This window comes from Morone saxatilis, unplaced genomic scaffold (genome assembly GCF_004916995.1).
Source record: "Morone saxatilis isolate NCDOM2014 unplaced genomic scaffold, NCSU_SB_2.0 Contig20, whole genome shotgun sequence".
NCBI lineage: Eukaryota > Metazoa > Chordata > Actinopteri > Moronidae > Morone > Morone saxatilis.
Window position 1 is genome coordinate 11,662,061 of NW_023339763.1, and position 6,652 is coordinate 11,668,712.

Here is a 6,652-nt window from a genome sequence, read left to right on the forward strand (position 1 = left end):
AACAGGTGAAGACCAGCACCAAACCAGTAACAGCCCATATATGCATATCGAGGCCTTTTTTTTTTTTTTTTTTAACAAATGTGTTTATTCGATGTTTCAAGCTTTAACATACTTAAACACATTTACAGAATTCTTTTCCTTATTCAACAAGCTTTAATTCTTTTCGTTCCATATTAAAAAAAAACAAAAAAGAAAAAGAGAACCAGCGTAAACAAAGAACTGGTCGGAAGGTTACGTTTTAATTTCATGACAGTTGAGATGGTGAAGTTAGAATATACAACTTTTTTACTCTTGAGGTCCAGCGCTGTAGGTCCTATATGATATTGAACACCTAATGTGTCTCGGTAATGTTTTTAGTCCAAAAAAGTAATTGTAATTTCTATGGGTTCCACCTCATTTCTGCGAATAAGACCATATATTGTCAAGGTTGGCTTTGCGTATTTTTCGCATTATTATACTTTCTGATAACTGTCGGCTCCTTTCACCATTTGGTACTACCAAGTCGGGGGGAATTTCGGCCTTGCCAAGGACATAGTTATCATTCTTTTTGCCCCAACTATGAGGATTTTGAGCAGGTACTAACTTTTTTCGTAATAAATTAATGGTACAGTAGGGAAGACCCAAGAACAAAGTTGCTACATGCGGGTCTTCTTTTATGTTTATGTTGTAAATGAGAAATTTCTGCACGCCCGATCTTCTCCAGTACCATTTTCAGTTACGGGATTTGGCGCGAAGTCCCAGAAATAGGTTTGTGTGTCTACCAATTTGCCAGTCATTTGTCTCCAGGCAAAAGAGTTGTCTTCTCCTTGTTCAATATTTAAAGTAAGAATGATAAATGAGGTATGTTTTGAAAAGCAGGAGATTCCACGCTTCCAGATGAATTTTTTCATCGCTCTGGTTGGTGCTCATGGTCAGTTGTTGCCCATTCTCTACTACATCTATCACTTTTCTGTGTACTTCGATCCCACCAAATTATTTATTCAGCACGTTCATTTCGATATTCCGCTATTCATACCTTACAAGTCCAAGAGAGGCTCTGTCTTCAGTTTTACCTGTAAATATATACTTTATAATTATAATTGTGAAACAACTTTTTCTACAAACCATACATACACATATTTCTATAGCATCTTGATGAAGAAAGTTCTGTACGAAGGACTGTATATTGAAAGACTGATTCTTATGGTGATCAGATAGCCATTTCTCTAACTGCAAAAACCCTGTAAGTAATCTGTGGATTATCAATTACCTAATAATTTTTCCTGTAAATGGTTAATAATGAACTTTAGTATATTTCGCCCCGTCAAAATACAGTATACAATAATCATAACCGCTTTTTTTCAGTCTTTCAACCCTTGCGAATCTCAGAACCTGTTAAAACTGTATTACAAAATTAAAACGACAACTCCTCCCCCTTCAATCATTCCTAATTGCACTTGCTAAAATATCTGAGGTTTATGTAATCTAGTTGATAATTCGGTAAATTTTATTTCATTTGCCCTAGGACTTATGGATGTGGGGTGCATTTATTTTTTTTCCCTTTACAGAGTTTTAAAAACCTTACGTGTGGCACTCTCCATCCAGATATTTTGAAATTTTATTTTTTGTCCATATCTCATTTTGAGCCAGAATTGGTAATACTTGTAGTGAGACCTCCCTGGGCATGAATTATTTGCTCCCTAAAGATAGCCCATGTTCGTTCTTATTCTTGTTTTACTACCAATTCTACCTGGCCCGTAATATAGTTCAAATTTGGTACATTTAGACCTCCGCTTTGCTTTAAGCTGCTGGTCAGGTTGTAAAATTTGAATTCTGGGTTTCTTTTTTGCAAGATACAAAGAAGGAAATCATTTTTTTAACTTTTTGAATTTTAGTTATGCTGAGATCCAAATAGGAAGAGACAGGAAAAATATAGCCAGCATGAGCCAGAATGTTTGTTCTGACTGTCTCAAATCCTACCCAAACGGATAGTGGCCAAATATTTCCCCATCCCCCTGTCAGGTCTATTTCCGTAATCTGTTTACTCAATAATTTCGCCATAATTTAAATTATACAGTTGAGAAGCATCCCAAGGAAATACGTTAATTCCCCAAGTAATCGAAAACCCTGAGGTGACCCAGTTTTAAATTTGACCTTATCCGATAGTTCTGGTGGACCAGCAGCCCATTCAACATCATAGCTTCAGATTCTCCGATTCATATGACTTTATAGCCTGAGGCCCTCCACCAAAGTCTTTCCAAAAAGTTTTAAAAGTTCAGGTTAAATCAGAAGTGCTAGGGACCCTCACTATTACTCGGCTGTTAACTTTGCACTCTTTACTCAGGCAGTAAGCTAGCGCTCCCTTTCTTGCCGCAGGCCCCGCGGTCCTCAGTGTTACTCACTCTGGTTTCAGTAGGGTCAGCCTCTCCTCAAGCGTGTCTATCCAATGCTTCAATTTCCAGCCCATTGATGTCCCATCCGTGTCTGGAAACTCTCTGCAATTTGTCGCGTGCCTCCCCGGACTCTTGTCTGAATTTTCGGAGCTCTTTTTAAGCAACTTAGTTGCTTTCAGCCTCAGACTCACCTATTGGCTAACCCTTACCAATCGAATGTTAGCTCCCTTTTGAGTCCTTTCTCTTCCCCGGGTCTCGTCGTTTTTCCCCGGTTCTGGAGTCCCTTTTTTGGTCTCGTTTTGGCTAACGAGCTCAATTTTTCCGTGGTCAACCTTTAAAATTATCTGAGCTGGGAATATGTTTGGGTTTCAGGCTTTAAACTGAAAATCGGCGGCAGAGCGTTCTGTGTTAAGGCGTCTGACACCGGGCATCGGCCGGAACCCGGAAGTCCGATTCGAGCCCCTTTTAAATTGATCCTAAACCACTAAACTCAAATTACCAAATTACATTTTGAAAGCCGCTTGTTCTTAGTTTTTCTCACAACCCCACCAGCCTGGAAAAACACTGCCAGCCAGTTTCTGTTTTGTTATCAGTTAGCCACGCTCCTGCCCCCTATTCGCAATGTGCTTAAGAGAAAACTGAGTTTTTATCAACCGTTAAGCTCGCTTAACATCAGGACAAAGTAATTATTGTAACCGTCTTCACTCTCTTCATATTCGATGGTGGCAGGTGTTACAACCAATGACAGGAATGACAGCCTTAGTAATGCATTTATCTCATTAATAGACTTAATTGTTTAATGTCAGCTTATATGTTTTATCTGTTCACTGCACCATATATTTTTGCACTACAATTATACAGCTTATTTATACATTTTATAAATTTTATAATTTTTTTATTTTGCATTTTTTATATTGCTTTTTTATATACCCTCACTGTCTAGGTTGTTCTCGCCTTACTTATTGTATTGTTACTGTTGTTACTGTGTGTAATGCTGCTGCAATAGTAAATCTCCCTTTTTACTCAGCTGTCACACTGAAACTGGCCTCCAGCAAAGACAGTAAAATCATGTCTTTTATGTGGTCCTGAAATGCAACAATATTTGTCTTTGTTGATTTATTTCTCAAACAATTAAACTAAACTACCATGCACTACAATGAAGCTACTAGACAAATTCAAAACAATAAATGAGAACCTGTTATCTTGTCTGATGGAATCATTAATATTTGTAGAGACGAAAATAAAACTGGCCTATATTTCAAAATACACACACATAATCAAAAGTTCAGAATCAACACAAAAGCTTTATTCAGTACAGTCAGGTGGCTGGGAGCACTACTCTACATTTTGCAAAAAGTTATGTTCTTTAAGCAGACTGACAACTGAAAGGACAGAGACAAAGACACTGAGCAACAGTTATTGGTCAAAGAAATTGGAAGCTTAGCATTAGCACTGTTTTAGTTTAATAATAATCTACGGTCGATTGCGCTTTTCTGGGCTGGAAAACAAATTCAAAATCAGTTCATTCAAAGAAATGGTTACAACAGTATTCTCACCAGTCATGCAACACTGTAGGGAGATGGACTAAATTAAAGCTTTAATCATTTAATACTTCTTTTCGCTTTCGATTTCAAATGTAAACGATACATTTCATGTCTGAATTGTACTGTTTTTAATCTATTGCAAAACAGCCATTATTGAAGGAAAGATGAAAAACATCAACAGGTGATTCCAGACTTTTGAACGCTGCTGTACATTTTTTGTTACAAACATTGCTGACTGGGTTTCAGAGTTGTTTATTATACTGTGCATTGTTTCCTGCTCTTGAGTAATGAGGTGCTTGGAATCACAAAAACAATAACTATATGTGTGTTTTGTTTGCATGATAAGTTGGAAGACAACACACTACACCCCACTGATAAACCTTAGTAATAGGATAGTGCTCATTAATGCTTCGTCATCTATATTATTCTTAATTAGATGACTGCATATCTCTGGAGATCAATGAAGAGGGTATATTTTCTACTGTACACAGGTCCGACATGCGGACATTCACTGGCTGCTATTGGCATCGGCATCATATGGAGTCACAGTGTGTAAAACAATCAACAACCAGAACAGGTGAGACACAAGAACACTGTATTATGTTGCTTGTCTGACTTAATGATAATAACATATTATATTAACCACTACCGCAAGTGTATATGTGTTCATTTGAAGTATGTGAATCTCTGAAAAGATTCTCATGATTAGAAATAAGATGTATGGCTTGTCTTTTTTTCAGACTAGAGAGCTTTTGTGCACAGTGGACCAGAGGCCGAGACACGCAGCCTGTGGAGTTCAACTATGTCTTTACTCAGGACTGTTGTAAACAACTCTGATATCATTCATCCTCCAGGCTTCTATATCATCGGATTTGAGACATTTCCCTACATCAGTATCTACATCATCTTCCTAGTGTTTGTCTATGTGGTTACACTAGTGTTCAATATTTTGTTGATCTACATAATTTCCCGTGACCACAGTTTACACACTCCAAAATTTATGGCTGTGGTCAACCTTGCAGTAATTGATGTTATCTTAAACACTAGCACTATTCCCAGCATGATTAAGACATTTCTCGTCAAGGATAACTTCATTCCATTCAACCTATGTCTGTTACAAATGTTTGTCTACTATGCTGTTATATCTCTGGAGTCATATGCACTTGCTATACTTGCCTATGACCGGTTAATTGCGATATGTTTCCCTCTGCGCCAGAACCTATTCAACACACTGCCGATCATGTCTTGTCTTGTCGGAGTGACTTGGGTTTACAATCTGGGAAGAGTGTCTTATAGCACAGCGATCATGACTCAACTGTCTTTTTGCAATTCTGTCAGAGTGTTCAGCTATTTCTGTGACTATGCGCCTGTGTTTAGACTCGCCTGTAATGATTACACATTGCAGTGGTCCGTGGCTTCAACTTCTAGTATGGTGAACCTGATGGGACCCTTTACTTTTATTCTCCTCTCTTATGTGAGCATCCTGGTGACTGTGTTCAGGATGAAATCAGTAAGCAGTAGACTCAAAGCTCTCGCTACTTGCATTGAGCACTTAGTCCTTGTTGCTGTATTTTACATTCCTTTATTTACAATTTTCTTAATTGGGCTTTATGTGCGATCCATTGACCCGGACCGGGTGCTACGTAAAAGGTTTATCAGTGCATTGTTTGGTACTTTCACGTCACTTTAGACCGGCACTTTATATGTGTTTGTCTCGATGGTAAACTTTGACTTTTTTTCTACACTTTCACATTGGTTTTAGCCCTGATAGTAAAAAATACCATCTTTTCTTTGAGCAGGAATTGCGGAAGTTAAATTAAGGGTAGATATTCTCCATCCTTGCTGTCCTGTAGAAGTATGGATTTAGTCTTTACCGTTTTCTATATACATTTTAAATTTCATAAAAACTTAAATATCATTCCTATTTTAAGCGCAATATCAACATAATCACCATGTAAGATATCTGTGCAATTAATTTCCTTGCATTAATTTCAGGAGAACGAGAAATAAACAGAAGCTCAACCTTGAGTCTTTCAATTTAGGAGGGCTCTGTCATCTTCTGCAAGTGCTTCGGGTAAACACAATAATTTTGGAGACTTCTGTATACAGACAATTTATGAGAGACATAAATGGGGGTGAGAGTACAGGTTAAAAACAAAATCATTGTAGGTGTGGGTTTCATAAAGGGAGTTGTTTTGGTGTGACATATAAGGGACGGGAACAGTTCAAATTGGGTAAAAAAAGAAAACAATTGCGTTTAAAATACAACGCAGAGTATATTTTATGTATAAATAAGTCAGGGCAGTGCATGATTACATAAGAATAGGGGCATGCATGTTTATTCACTTGTTTGAATTTGGTCAGTGTTTAAGAATAATGGGCAGAACATTCAAATAAAATTAAATTTAACAAAAAGCATACTATTTAGATAATGGAAATAAAAAGAGCTAAGTATGATACATTTGTACAAACAAGCTGCTTTAACATTGATTGATAATCAGACCAGAAATCATCAATAAAAAGGCCTCTTTTTCGTCACTACACGACACACCTTCCACAGATTGCTTTTTGTGCTGGGAAGAGAAGTTTGTCAAGAGCTGGTTTTCATGTCTGTGCACCAGTGCTAGGAGTCTTGCGTTTTTAAGTCTCTTTAGTTGTTCAAAGAATATACGGAATAGGGATGATGCAGGGTGGGGAGGCAAGAGGCTAGAGCACAGGACTCAGCACACGTTGGTT